The sequence below is a fragment of the Lathamus discolor genome, chromosome 2 (genome assembly GCF_037157495.1).
Source record: "Lathamus discolor isolate bLatDis1 chromosome 2, bLatDis1.hap1, whole genome shotgun sequence".
Taxonomy (NCBI): domain Eukaryota; kingdom Metazoa; phylum Chordata; class Aves; order Psittaciformes; family Psittacidae; genus Lathamus; species Lathamus discolor.
In genome coordinates, this window is record NC_088885.1 from 71,059,126 (window position 1) to 71,073,727 (window position 14,602).

General features: G+C 37.0%; 1 long non-coding RNA gene across 1 annotated transcript in view; it reads right to left on the minus strand.

The window, feature by feature from the left end:
• Positions 1-3,086: 3,086 nt before the first annotated feature.
• The window catches only part of LOC136009253 (uncharacterized), a 34,969-nt gene continuing 23,453 nt past the window's right edge, over positions 3,087-14,602 (minus strand). The window contains exons 3-4 of the long non-coding RNA XR_010610436.1: positions 6,882-6,982; positions 3,087-4,295 (exon numbers count right to left, since the gene is read on the minus strand). This is a non-coding gene — a long non-coding RNA (uncharacterized LOC136009253). The remainder of the gene's footprint in view (positions 4,296-6,881; positions 6,983-14,602) is intronic.

A 14,602-nucleotide genomic window follows, 5' to 3' on the forward strand; every position in this document is an offset into this window, starting at 1 on the left:
AGGTATTGATGAAGAAAACAGGTATTTCTGTCCAAATAGCTGACTGCAACTTAACCATAATTCTGAACCAAAGTTTCCACAGGCTTTTAGAAAAGCTGGTGGTGCAGGCACTGCTGGTGGACAGGGCTGTAGCAAGTGGTGATTTACACTAAGGGATATCTCAGGCAGTCTCTGCAGGGCCACAGCCAAACATTACAGTGAAGGGCTCAAGAGTTGCCTTCTGAGGTGCCCTGCATACTCATTGAGATGATAGAAGGCACCAAGGACAGGACCCTAGAAAAAAGTTTCAGCACTGGCATTTAACACAGAAGAAATCTGGTCACTTCTGTGACTCCATGGGAAGCCCCAGGGGAGGTGACACAGAAATACAAATATCTATAAATCAGAGTGAAGGCCAAAGGCTGCAAAGGCACTTTAAAGTCACCTCAGCTTTCTTTTATGCACCTTGATCTGTAAGTTGGAGTCTACATCTTACAAAGAATTTTACTGTTATAATAAACTCACACACAGGATTTCAGCTGAAAAAAAAAAAATTCTGGGGGGTGGAGCAGGAGGCAATTGAACATGTCAAACAGTAGTTGGTTGGGGGGGGGTTCTGTCAGAGGTATTTCAGAAATGTTATGATTTTCACTGTCTAAAATGTGGAAGCAAAATATTTTTTACATTTTCTGAGGAAAACTGTTCCTCCCAGAAGAGCAGCTTTCATTTAAAAACTGACCTAAAATTCAAAAAGTAAAAGATTTGTGGGTTTGTAGATAGCTTATAAAGCATAATGGGAAAAAATGGTATATGCTGGTCAAACACACTGATTGATTGGAAATATTATTAATTTTTTTTAAGAGAAATAAAAACTTCCTGTACTGATTCAACTTACGAAAAACAAAATATCCTTTAATCACACCAATAGTCATAACACCTGTGCAAGGCACAGAAATAGTATTGTTCTCTTCTTGAGGAAGCTGATCACACAGTAATGCTGTGACTTAGCCAAGACCACTTAAGAAGTCAACATCATTGCACAGAATTGTTCCCTTCCACTTTCCTTGTCAGTGAAAAATACTAACAAGGCCATCAGAAAAAAAAACCCTCATCCTGCAAGTGTCTGAAAAAAAAAAAAAAGAAAAAAAAAAAAGGAAAAAGAAAAGCCAAAGGGAAACAAGAATTGTAGGTAGATGCCAGCTTGCATGCACTGCTCTTACAATTCTTCATTCCATTTTTTTTTTGTTGTTGTTGTTGTTCCTGTTGATTTCTTAAATCTATGAACACATGGAGCATAGAGCTAATATCAGAACATTCAGCAGTACTTCACATCAGATGGATGCCTCTTTTTTACTCAGGCTTTGATTTTTCCTCCTGAGATTTCCAAAGCCCTATTCTGTCTAAAAAAAAAAATACTTCCACCTACATGAGATTTTACACTTGTTTACTCAACATGCAAACCACCAATATCAAGGAAAATAGCTCTACTTTTGATTGCAGCTCCCAGCAGATCCTGCAAAAACAGTTCTCAGCAGAGCAGAAAGACCAATGGTATTGATGAAGAGCTCCTTGGGGTGATTACAGACGTGCATAGAGAGGAGTTTCAGTGTACCAATGACACACAACTCTGTCTAGTTCACCCTGCACGTTAAATCTCTGCCCTGCAGGAATATCAGAAGGATATAGACAGGAGGCCTCTGAACTATTCTGCCTTCTATCTAGGAAAAAGTAGAAACCATACTATTGGGTAAAACAATGCTTATACAGGGGATTTGCTATGATCACTGCTTTTTCTGCTAAAAAGCACAGCTTTGCTGTTACCCCTTGTGCACTAGAATTGTAGGTAACTGAGATACACAAACCCATCTTAATTCTACATTTTTACACCATCTACCACTTCCTGGACTTCCTCATTCCAGTACAATTTCAGCAAGGAGGAATGAATACTATCTTACTTAATCAAAACGAAAGAGGAGATCCTTTATTCTCCAGCAAAAAGCACACCCATGATGCCTCATGAGTGTCTATTTATACACAAAAACTTACTTTAAAATTTTGCATTTGAGCAAGAGGAAAGTAATTTTAGCTTTTGTAATTCCATAAATACCACCCAGAAATATTTCCAACTACAGGCATGTGTTAGTAAAGCCTGAACAGAAGCAGGACTAAAATAAGACCACAGCATTAATTTATTTCTTCGACTCTTGGCACTGAAATGCAGGTCTATAGAGATGCCACAAAGCCATTTTGAAAATAGTTTCCAGAAGACAAAGCTAAAATCTGGGCTTCACTGCCCTTTGTTGTGCAGATAGAGAGATTGCTAGAGATAGCTTCTGTTCCAAAGTATTTACAGATTGCAGAGGAAGCAGACATGCAATTTGCCTAAATAAGCATAAAAAGATGATGGCAGACTGAGGAGCTGATCCTATTCTGCCAATGCACCATACAGATTAGCACAGAATACTTAGAGCATTTTCACTTGAATAAATATTTTGCCTGCCCTTTTGGGATGACTCAAAACGAGAAAACGTTACGAAATGTGTTCTTTTCAGTGGGAGACTATTTCTTGAGAATATACTAACATTTGCACTGCAAAGATTACCATAAAAAACACAACCTCAAAGGAAAGCCTTCCACACAACTCTTGTATAATAGGTACTGCTCAGCACTTATGATAGAATCTCCTTTCTAACAAGAGCTCTCTTGTGCAGAAATAAGAGACTGGTCTTTCACATGTCCCAGGAAGCTAATGAGAATGACACGTCTTAGTTCTATATCCCAAAGATAACTCATGTGTCATAAGCATGAGAAGGTGTATCCCTGCAGACTGTGAAGGACCATGGTGAATTTCAAGCCCCAAATTGCTGCTAATGAAGCTGCTTCAAGAATGGAAGTCAGCAGTCAGAGGAAAGCCCAGAAGCACTGGCTGAGTCAGTACCTCTGCACAAAGCTGCACGAGGTGGAAATGAGTGAGGTGAGTGGAACTGCTCAAAATAGTTTACAAAATGTATGCTGTTATAATGGTCAAGACTCCTTTCAGTCACATTTCAGTATTCCATTTTGCCTCACTGGGCTGAGCTTTTCTACTCTAAACCAGACGTGTACACAAGAAGGCATTAAATAGCTTACTTTTCATTACCAGTAATGAACAAGAATGTCTAACCCTGGAAATATCCATGAAATAAGATGGTGTTCTGTGTCAGGCTTTATTGTAGCTCCGTTCTAATTATTCCCTGTCTGTTCTAGGTCTCTATGCAGCAAAGAATATGCAATTCAAGACATACTTGGTGCATGTTTTGAGAATGTTGAAAAATTATGTTTAAGTCTATCAAAATCAGTTTTTAAAGGCAGAATCCCGCATTCTTTATTGAGAACTGCTCTGGTTCATCAGTTGTCTGACAGACCTCCTGTCATATTAAAATGAATTGACAAAAAATCCTGCCTTCTTTACAGAAAAGCAGTTTCTTTCTGCAATCATATTTTGTAAGTATTAAATTCAGACCACACAAAGCAATTTCTCTGCACTAAATTCAATAGACACACATAACGGCTGTAATAGATTGCAATTGTGGCAAAATGGTATAACAGAATAATAATTTCCTAATTGATTCAAAATTGTATACCACAGTTTTCCGTTTTCACTTTTTGATGTTAAGCAGTAATCCTATATACACACACTGTACACCAGTGAAAGAAACCTAGTAACTACATATGGAATCATATCTAATGTGAGTGAGCATGGACAAAAGCCATCTCTAGCAGTGGGCATACTTCAGCTATCCAGAACATGCCAGAAGATCTGGCAGAACTACTCAATAGGAACTCCTTTTGGCCTGCATCCCTCAGTTTCCTTATTGTGAAAATCGTCAGACTGACCAGGAGTGCAATAAGGAAGCTGTTGTGCACCCAAATTTGGAAAGATAGGGGGCTAGAACATTGTCTGACACGTATCTTGTCTCAGGACCCAGAAATGCCTCCAGGTCTACTGTTTGATATGTAGCCATAAAGACTAAGCATAAGATAACACAGAAAAACAAGAGGTCACTGACCCATCCTGGTCCAATACTCAATTAGAAGTAATTCTCTGTTTTGAGAAGTCAGGAAGAGCCTTCCAAAAAAATCCCAACTTCACATGGGAGCTGAAGAGCACTGTAAACCTTATAGGCACAGCCTGGGGAAAATTCTTATCAGAGTTCTGCCCACACAAGTCCTGGAGCCTCAGGCAAGAACGTTTAATGTTGGAGATCACAGGAATCAGGGACTGGAGAGATCTACTGCTTTCCACAGCCATGTCCCTCGCAGACACAGTGGTTGATCTGCAATTTAGCAATGTGGAAAAGTTGTAAAAGATTATGTCACAATAGGAAACGCTGAAAAATGAAACTTTTTAAATCAGAAGTCAGAAGCAACCAATATTTAACCAGAAGTTTCAAGAGATATTTATTTCAAATGAAGAGCTAGAAGGACCCAGGGTGTCCACACACCCAGCTCTAAAGCAAAGCAAAACCTCTTAAGTTAGAAGCTGTTGAAAAATGTACCGCCATTGCACAAGGTACTAGTTAAAATGTGGTCAGAGAATACAAATACCTTACAAAAGATTAACAAATACTTAGAAGATAGCATGGTAAAAATAAGCAGCCTGTTCATAGTAAGTAAGAAAACAGTTGAATATACTCACATGGTAAAAAGCTACGACTATACATGGTATATAGAAGAGTATTGACCTGTTCAATAATTTATTAGTTCTTATCAGGCAATGGTTAACTTATACTAATCATTTTATCAATATGTTTTCTTTATATGAAATGTGAATGAAAAAGTGCTAGTGGCAATCCCAGGTATAACTCAGTTAACAGACTGACACTAAAATCCAAGGAAGATCTATAAAACAGGCACTTGAACATAAATTCTGTGATGTAAACTTATGAGCTGGTTTCTGAGCAGGGTAAAAAAATAATTTAAAAGAAAACGAGAAAAGACATTTGCATGGATAAGAAAAGTCTTGATAAAACTCAAGATGTAAACAAAGTAATAGATTACAGGACTATCTTCCCATGTTTTAGAAATTAGTTACTAATTTTCAGTATAGGAAGAAATAGAACATGAGTCATACAAACTAATTGAAGAAAATACATGATAGGGAAAAGTAAGGTAACAGTGGGGTGGAAAAATGTGCTTATATGTGAGCTAGGCAAAGCTAAAGATTAATAGGAGATTTAAAAGGACCTAGCCACCTATGGCATTCAAAACAGAAAAGGAACATTAACTCTCTCTGAAAGAAAAAAAAAAGAAAAGAGTTAGCACCACAAATGTATAAGTAGCTACTCCAGTTCAGTGAAAAAATAAAAGAAAACCTAGAACACCGTAACAATATAAGAAAAACAATTTGGACAGCTGTATGAAGATATACTATTTTTGACCACCTGCATAGATGAAAACTGAAAATAAGTTCAATTTGTGTAATAATATCAACATTAAAATAGTAATTATTTACGTTTATTATGTATCTTTACTTCTGACACTTAACTTTGTTATGATAAACTCCACCTCAGAGAAAAAGTAGAAGATAGAGAAAGGGCATAAAAATTAGTAGTCGTTCTGAAAAATTTCTCCAGAAGTAAAAATGAGAAAGTTTAACACCATTTCATTGACAGAAACACTGAAAAGACTTAACATAATGGAGAAAAGAATGGTACCAACAGGCAATTGACAATGTAGCTATTTGTTTAGTGTAGCTATGGCTCCTTTTTCATCAGACTCAGAGAAAACGCACACCCAAATTGTTCACATACAACAAGAGGTTGTGTCTATCCTGCAGTAGGCTGTAATGTGTGAAACTTAATGTGTTCTTCACTCTAAACCACCTATATTTCCAAATAATTGTGGTTCTTTGATGTGCCGCATAACTGCTGACAATCTTAAATGTATGGGTTTGCCTCTTTATCACTGCAGTTTTGGGGCAGTGGTTTATGAATAAACAGGCTTCTTTCATTTATCTCATCTTGCAAAATACCTGCACACATGGGAATTGGTAGAAAAAAAAAATACAGGTATAATCTGTTAATGCCATTATTTTATTATCTATTTAATAAACAGTATAACTGTTATTTGAAATGTATTTATTGGCTTGTTTGGAATGTATTATCTTTTAGTCTTCTATTACTATTTGAAACAATTCCCAAAGTCATTAAGGTATCTTTATCCACCCAAAGACTAAGGAATTTCTGAATTAATATGATGCAAAGACCACAAGAGCTGGGTCACAAGAAATGTCTTTTAAAACAAGCTTCTATTACTGCGGGCACCGATTCAAGCCTTGCCTTAACAGGCAAGAAATGATGAGTGAGTTAACAGCACAGAATTGCCATGCTGAAAGACAAGGGGAACTGTTCAGTGCAGGTGCAAAATTCTGGGGGCTTGAGGCACATAATGTCAATTCTCATAAGTAATGATCTTCTAACACTGCTATTATTTCAGGTGCTCGCCATTATTTACATGGAAACAGTTGTCATTATTTCCTTATCTGGCCACTTCAGTGAACACGGTAAGATTTAGATAACACTGTTTAAAAATTGCATGAATTATTGAATTAAATCACATTGATTTTTTATTTTTTTTTGGCTTGGGGGTGGCGGAGAAAGAGAACCTTATTGCCATTACTCAGTAAGTTTACTACAGATTGTTCATAAAACAGAAATTACATGCTTTGTATGTTGTGTGGCAAACTCAAAACCACAAGTGTTTACATGTGCTGCACGCATACACTTTGGGGTTTTAATAGCTGGTTGACAAGAGATTAAAGGCAGAAATATGGCATTTTATTAAAGCAAACACATCAGTATGCCTACCATGATAAAATGATCTAGTTTTCTTCAGACACAAAAGTTTCTGTTGAGTGATACCTTTGAAATTCCTTGAGGGCACCCTATTATTCACTTTCCTCAGCAGAGAGCAGCTGCAAATGGTCTCCAATTTTCAAAGAGTATTGCCTGGTCATTCTTTACTGTCAAAATGAAGAAGAGCATAAAAGTTAAGTCAATAAAGTAATATGAAATGCTTAATATAAAAATTCAAGAATGAATGATTAACCATTAAAAACTTACAGTAGCTATTTCAGCCAGGAAAAAAAAATTAACATTTCCCTTGAAACCTATTAACACTCCTTGTAAACAATATTCTTTCTTGAAATATATGACCTTTCCTAATGCTCTCCATTCACATGGCATTTTTCTTATATCCACTTTACCTTCACTGATATGCAGCTGAATTCCTCAGGAGAGGGTGTTTAGAGCCCCTTCCTCTGATGCACTGAAAAAATGTATTCTTTTATTGCATTCCCCTTCACAAATACACCTAACCTTCAGCTTTAGATCTTAAAATCCTTTCCTCATCTGAAAGTCACATGACCCGTTGTAGCTGTTGACATTCCACCACCCTTCTAGCCCCAGTCAAGTGTTAAGCATAACATTGATCTCATTCATTTGAGCCAGTGATAGCTACATTTATGTACAGCAGATGAAATAACATGCTTCCCTGCTGCATTTAGAAGAACTCTACATTTAAAAATCACACAATTATCTCCGCATCTAAGCTTTAATCAAAGGCAAGGTAACTGCTTTCACTGAACACTGCCTGTGCAACCTCCTGCACAGGAGGCAGGGAATAGCATCCAACGTTTAGGAAAATGGCAAATCTCTCATTTCTGGGTTTGCTTAGCCAACAAATTTTCCTTAAGAGCTGAGTATGTAAGCAAGGTATCATGCAGGAAACCATGGTGGGAGAAAATAATACAGAAGCTGTCTGTACCTGTGCATTCAAGACTGCTAGATGTATTGATCTAAAGCTACCAAAAAACAACTTTAGAGAGCACACAGGGTCAGAACCTGAGACTTCGGAGGCTCCACAGTGAAAATGCAAGCCAAAACATGACCTACAACCTTAAGGTGATTTGCAGCTTGCATGAAGAAATTACACCATTAGAAAGAGTTTATGGCTAAAATGATTCAAACATACAATGGTGGAACTGAAAGGTGTAGAACAAAGGTGAGCACCTGTACTGCAGAAATGCATAGTATAAGCCCCTAGTTGAAAAAGACAGCAAAGGAAGAGAAGGGTGGCTGCCAGGGCTGACTTCCTGTGGCTCACTCATAATGCATAGGTAACTGTCACTGTCATTGTGACTTCTGCTTCAGCTTCTCCTTCTTACTGGGAGTTATGGGAACAGATCAATGACTAAACACTGTGCAAGGCAGTACATCACAGTGCCCACAACTGTAGCAGACTTCTGAAATTCATGTCTACTGAACTTTGCATGTAGTATCTGACACAAGAAAACACACTTTGAGATCACTTTGGTTAGATTACCACTAGAATTTAGGGAAAGGTAATATTATGGAGAAACACTGCCTAGAAAAGTTAAGGCAATCGTGGTTTGGAAAAGTAAGCCAAAAAATAATAAATAATACCACCACTAACTAAAAACACTTCAGTTAGGATAATAATCTAAAAAGCACAGCAGATCTCAGCTCAGATAATTCAGATGACTAATACATGGAGATCCAATTGTAGTTGTAGCAGCTCTAGAAAGCTGAGGAATACAGATTACAGGGAATGGGGTTCTTTGTATATGTCATTCAAGAGAATAATTTCATTCGGAGTTTAGACACAGGTGTATAAATACAGATATAAAGACAGACACAGACATATCTTAATAAGATTTCTGGTTATCTGGAAACTGAAATTCCACTTCACTGGCTGACTGTGAAATAGACAGTGAATCTATGTTTGAAAAGCGTCACATAAACCAGGGATCATAAGTCACACATCAAAATGTACTGTTTGGAAAACTGCACTAAATACAGCGAACTATGGGACTCTTGTCATTAGTGCCCGGTTGGACCCATACCAAAATACTTAATCACAAGACTGTCTCACACATATCATAAGCGATTTGAACAACTTCCCTGAAGTGCTGCTAGATATTGCTCTGAAGAATAGGAAGATATATCCACTTACTTCACTGTACAACAAAAGGTGGTCAAAGGAACATTATCTAACACCAGGTATACAGAAATCAATAAACTAAAATGAACTCTGCTTTAACAGGCTAAAGCAAAGCCAAAAGGTAGGCTTTGTTTCTGTGTTACAAATCTTTATGCAAATAATTAGTAAGTAGGATGTTAAGTAGAACTTTCAAGATTGCAATTTAGAAATCAGAAAAACAAAAATATTACCAATGGATATTGCATTTGAAGTCACATTTAAATTAAGGACAGTAAAATCTGCATTGTAACTGGTGAATCCTTTGATCTACTGCTCTAGTGTTACAGTATTTTCTCTAATAATCTTGGAAATATATGCTTTGCATATGCTCCAATTTCAATCAGAAAGAACAGGAACACCAGATATAAAAGCCACAAAATACTTTTTCCACAGTGAAAAGCTAGGAAAAATTCAGTGGGATGCTGAAATGAACTTCTTAATCAAAGTTGCCTTAATTCAAAGCAGCAAAAGTGAGGATTAGTCAGACAGGCTTGCACAAGCCTACAGAAAAGTTTGCATCTCTGCTTAAACATATATAATATATAAACAATACAAGTCTCATTGGAGTCTGGACCACTTAGATGAAAAAAATAAGTCTTAGATTCTACATTTTACTGACAGGAATCTTAGTTTTCATGGTCTGGCATAATTAAAGATTGTTACTTCCTCCAAAGACTGACTAAACCCACATATTTTAGACACTTTTTATTGGTTACCCAGAAGAAATCCATCATCAACTGGCTATGGTGAGAACCACCATGACTGGTTAGGCTAGCCAATAATTTGAGATTTCTTGTTAAAGAGATGATGCCTACTTCCCACCTGTGAAGTAGACACCTAATTAAAGTGGGATTAGATCTATATATAGTAAACCAGTGAGCAGCTCATACTTATTTGTCAGTTAAGTTTACAAAAGTTAGTAAAGCTTTAAAGTGGAAAGTCAATAAAACCACTACACATAGATGGATGCTTTTGCAACAGAGGAAGCCCCAAAAGCAAGACACAGGATGTGGTACAGAGGCAAGCAAGCAAAACAATCTAATAAACAGCAAGGTAGATTTAGCAGCGATGTGTGGTATTAATAAATTATGTATAGTCTCTAAATGAAATGGAATTAGAGTATAAGAGACTAGCTAGTATCACTTAAACCATATTGCTGGCATCTAATTTATGCTCCCAAATTTAATTCCTATAGGTTGTTTTCCTTATAAGGGAATGTTATAGAAGATATTTCCTATACAGTTTGATGAAAAATGTTAGAAGATCTGCTGTAGCATATTTGATGTGATTTCTTCCCATAAGCAGCAGAAGCCTTCTATATTTGAATTGTGTCCTACTGCCAATCAGACAGCATCCATCTCTGAAAACTGCATTAGTTCTACTGTTGTCTAAATCAAAATGGATCTCTCACTGAACACTTCAGAGCATTTTTTATCATTATTAGGTATTTACTGCTATTAAAATACATTCCCCAGTGAATTATATATGTATTTATTGTCATCTGGAAGTAGCCTCTACCAAGAATAGTGAAAGCATGAATAGTGAAAGCATGAATAGTTTGGATATGTTTGGCCATTATATTCTATTCTTTTTGATTACACACCTTTACATTGTTTTGCCATATAGTCATGTACCATTGGGTATAATTCTAAAAATCCCAAATCTTGAAGCACTGTATGAACTCTGCTAATTTTTAAGCCAATCTCATGGTTTTGGAGGCTATGGGCTGACATATGAATTCAGAATGTGTAGCACCGACAAGGATTCTGCACTGCAGTAGATGCTACATATGTCAAGGCAGCCCTGAATAACTAGTAGCAGCAGAAATCCAGTTAAGAAATTTTTAGGACCCTAATAAAGTTGTCCTAAAACATTTCTGTAGTTGAGATGTTAGAGTTCAATCTTGATGAGTGCCATTTTAGCTCATCATCTTCTATACATTAATTAAGGATTTATATTCGTTGTCTCTGCTGTGAATCATGGAGACCAAGTCAGGAAGACCATGATTGCATTCAATGAATTATCACTGTTCTAGTATATATTCGAGATGAGAAGCAAATCTCTGAGACATAGGCTATACCAAATACTGAATCATACTAAACTTAAGCACAGCCAATTGCATTCCATTTTTATTATACCTCTTCACCCCAGCAGAAGCACGCATTATGGAAAAGCACATCTACAAAATTAACAATTTCAGAAGGAAGCACCATTCTTTATGGTGGTGTTCTACGCAAAGCTTTCTTTCATCAGCCTTATAAAGCATAGGAGAAACAGCTTCCTTTCCATGAATATTCAGCTCACAGCCTTCTGTGGAAAATCATTTAGAGCCATCCTGATAGAGGGTGACATCTTGATCACACATTGACACATTACATTGCATCCCATCTTCTCAAATCATAAATGAAAAGAGTGGTGGCATTCCACAGTCTCTGAATTCTTTCAAGACAGCTCAGCAATCTACTAGTGAAAGGTAGGATAAATTATTACAGGAGACTCCTCAGCATAGCTGTTCTAAATCAAATGCTGTCAAATAATTTTTAACTTTCTTTGATCTTCACTCAATCTCTGTGTTCTTTTCTGACCTATAGCATAGATTCTCCTTGACTCCACTCCTTTCTTTTTCACTCTCTCTGCTCATAAACTTTTATTTTCATTTTTTATAATGTATGTGTAGGAACATTAACAAAAACAATGCCTAATCCAATGGCTTGGTGACTTTTATTTTATAGTTGTTTGAGGAAAAAAACACCAACCTCATAAGTGTGGCAGAAGCCTAAAAAGAAATGAGAAAAAGACGGGAAGTTAAATAATCTTACAAGAAGCAAAAATACGATGTTTTGGGCTGAGAGAGTATTCTCCCTAAGGTGTTTTATGGTTATAAGAGACACATCACACAAACTCTGTATCTGATGACACCTACAACATATTTTATAGGAGTAATGACTATAATTTAAAAAGCTGGGTAGAGAGGAGACTTGAACAGCTAAAAAAAACAAACAAACAAAAAAAAGAATAGAAATATTAATGAAGGTAAATAAATGAGAGTGAAAGAGGAGATGATACAGCCACAGAGTAACACAAAAGGAAAATATGTGGAGTAAGAAATAGCATAGTGAAAATAAAGAAATGAATCCACAGAAAATGTTGATAATATTAATTGCGGTTGCTACTGGAATTGTGTTTAGGGACTCAAGTGCAGGGCCTTATTGCATTTTGTACTGCATTACACTGTATGTACAAACACTAGACACAGAAGATATTCAACTATCTTGACAGTGTGTATTAGGTGAATATGTGGACAAGGAGATATAGAGAGAATACAAGGTAACACGCAAGACATACTTGTCCATAGGCCATGAGACCAACAGCCTGAAGTGTCACGCTCTTCTGTTTACTTTGAGGAGAAATGTGGAGTCTAGTCCATACACCCTGAACAGACTACTGTTCAGCTTTGCACTCTTTACAGCCAGGAAGCTTAATGTGCAGCCTGAGATCTGGACAAAGCAAATGTACTTCCCTTAACAGTTCATGAAAACACAAGTGTTACCAAAGTGTGTTTAACTGCCTCATCTGTGGTAGCAGATCACTGTCACTGCTAGGAAGCACACACCATGATATGGTTTCCCTTTGATTAACTGAAGCTATGACAGCTTATTGGTTTGGCATGTGTCTTCTTACTTCTCCAATTCTCAGAAGACTACAATGCAAAACATCAGAACTAGAACAGTCCTCTCTTCTGTACTACAGCAGATAGAAAATACAACCAAGAATTTGTCTAACTGTAAAATTCCACTGGAAAAGACTCCATAACCTGCTTTTCCAGGGATTAATTTTGTTACAGCTAGAAAGTTCCTCCTAATGTCTGTCATTTTTGTTGATAATTAAGCAAACTGCTTCCTGGCATGACTTTACTGGATCTGGAGATGAGCCCTTGATACATCAGAACACTGCATTGTGCCTCTGCAAACTTCTTTCTTCTGGAAGACAAGAGAATGGACTTTTTTTTTTTTTCATTTTTTCTTTGGTGAACTGTGCATTATGAATCTTTTCTATCTGTGTTTTCTGTTAACCTTGTCTTGAACACTCCCCAGCCTGTCTGTATTTATTCTCAGAATTGGACAAAAGCCACTCAAACTGAGTGACAAATATGAGATGTCTCTGTTTTCATATACAGTAATATTAATGTAAAATGTGTTGTAAAAGCATACACTTGATACCGAACATGGGCATGAACCATCCCTATTAAATCCTGTTTGAATGTGAAACCCTTTAAAAAGGGCTGTCCTCAACAACAGTTCCCCCAGCTACTGAAACCATGTCCCAGACTCTCATTGCTGTCTCTTCCTAATACCAGTTTCACTGTACTGTGAAGTTATGGACGGTTTGCACAAGGGGCAGAGATGGCAACTCTAATTCCTTTTTTAAAAACAATTATTCATGAGAGCCATAAAGAAGGGCTATTTTGCATTAAAGATGGTAGCCAAACTCAGATATACCTAAACAGCTCAACTAAAGAGTCACTAAAAACAAAATTGAGAGAATTTGAAAGTTGGGTTGTTTTCACCTGCCGGTGTGTACATTCTCAGAAAGACCTGGGCTGTATCGACTATGAGGAAATACTGTAAACTGTATCTCTAAGAATTACTCATACCTTTTCGTTACATGACCAAGCATCCTGAGATTCCAGTCAGCAAGGAAGACAGAAATCAGTAGCAAGTGTTTTCATAGTCCAGCCTTATTTCTTTTCACAGTCTTCATCCCTTCCCACTTGCCCTAGGAGAGAAAGTTGCAGCTACTGCTAAAGCAATGAAGAGACTATTGTTCAGCTTTGCACTGTTTTAAACCTGAGCAGTTTAATGTGCATCTACTGGAGTTCATATTTTGTTTTCCATATTTCTCCTCTTATGCATTCAAATTCAAATTGACAAATGCCTTTGTATATAATTTTAAACCCTCCCCATCTCTAATGCATCAGTATCTTGTTACACTGCTTTTGATTTCATTGTTTGCGATGCTACTATCAGCAGCATGGAATTGCCAAGGCACTAAGCAGCCCAATTTTTCTTTAATTTCTCAGAAAATTGACAGCTTTATGAACTGTCTCTTTACCTATGCCCCATAAACATGTCAGGCTGTGGAAAACCATTCTAATTAAATCCCAGGGGATTGCAATGGAAGATTATAGCTTCTTGGCAGGTTATTAAAAAACAGTTGTTCATATATACACAAATATCTGTACTAGAACCTAGCATTTGACAGAACAGCCAAAGAATTAACCCTACTGGCAACTCCAAATAACACTTCCAAAAAAACCCCACCAAACAAAACCCCACAAATCAACAAACCAACACCCCCAAAAGCCAAGGAAAAACAACCAAGCTAATTAAAATGGGGGTATGGGGGCTGAGGGGAAGGCAGGGGGAAGTGTGGCAGTTTGTCTTGCATTTGGTTTTTTCCAAAAGTTGTTAATTCAGACTGTCAGGCAGAATCATCACATTTTATCCTTGATTACCAGTACTTGATATAAAATAAGGTAGAAAAATGCATGTAAGGGCCATGTACCTCTATAGCCTTGAAG